Source organism: Triticum aestivum, chromosome 7A (genome assembly GCF_018294505.1).
Source record: "Triticum aestivum cultivar Chinese Spring chromosome 7A, IWGSC CS RefSeq v2.1, whole genome shotgun sequence".
NCBI lineage: Eukaryota > Viridiplantae > Streptophyta > Magnoliopsida > Poales > Poaceae > Triticum > Triticum aestivum.
The window spans coordinates 577,008,075-577,009,162 of record NC_057812.1 but is presented as its reverse complement, the minus strand read 5'-3'; positions in this window follow the sequence as shown (position 1 = coordinate 577,009,162).

Below are 1,088 nucleotides of genomic sequence, written 5' to 3'. Positions count from 1 at the left end.
AGGAGAATCATCTCCTCTTTTTTTCTTCTTCTTCCTCTTTTTTTATCGGGAACGAGGGTCGTCGAGGGTTAGGGTCGCCGAGCGGTAGAGGAAACCCTAAATAGCAAGTATCGTCGATGTGAGATACATGTGGCCGTCGGTGTCGAACACTACATCCACGTCCCACAAGTAAGTTAAATCGATCATTATCCACCATATCAGCAACTTTGTTCGTTTCCTGATATATCAAGTAATTGTTTTCTTTGTCTGGTAGGGTTTGGAAAAAATTCACCAAAAAAGCTCCAGGACTCCCGAAGAAGCTGCAATTTAGACACCCGAAAGTAAGTACTATAGTAGCATGTTCCGCGCATCTCCTATTGATTCAAGCGCTAGTTTCATCAATACCATTTGGCATTCTTGCTTATCAGTTTGATTGACCTCTATTTCTTGTAAAGTGGTTGTGGCAGGAACAAGGGAATGATTTGTGTGGATACTACGTTTGCGAGTCCATCCGCCACACGACCTGTGAGCGGGGCTACACTGACGAACAGTATGAAGTACGTAAATAACAACATTCACAATTTTATTTTATTACCATCATTTGTGTTGAGTTTCATTCATCCATATATATATGTATTGACCCCCTTCTTCAAATTAGATGTTTCGGAAGCAGGATGAACTCCTAGCACCAGCTCGCATGCGAGCAATTCAAGAGGAATTGGCGGCATTCTTTCTTGACCACGTGATCGCTGAAGACAGAGAATACTATGTGGACCATGAGTCCATATGATTATATTTGTAAGAGATAATTATTATATATATGTAGCCGGTAGTGTCAGATAAATATATGAGAACTTGTTGTTCGACCAATCTCTCGGAGAAGGAGAGGTGGTCGATATCACTTCTCTCTGTATGCATATATGTTCATGACGATCTTCTGTTTCCTTCGTTTGCTTGCTAGCTAGCTAGCGTGTCTAGTCCTCTCTATACGTATGTATAGTACGTAGCATCGACCAAGCACGAACATAAGAGAGGACACTTCTCTCTATTAATTATAGCTAGCTAACACAATATATGAAACACCTAAATTAACCCCCAAAACCCCCAAC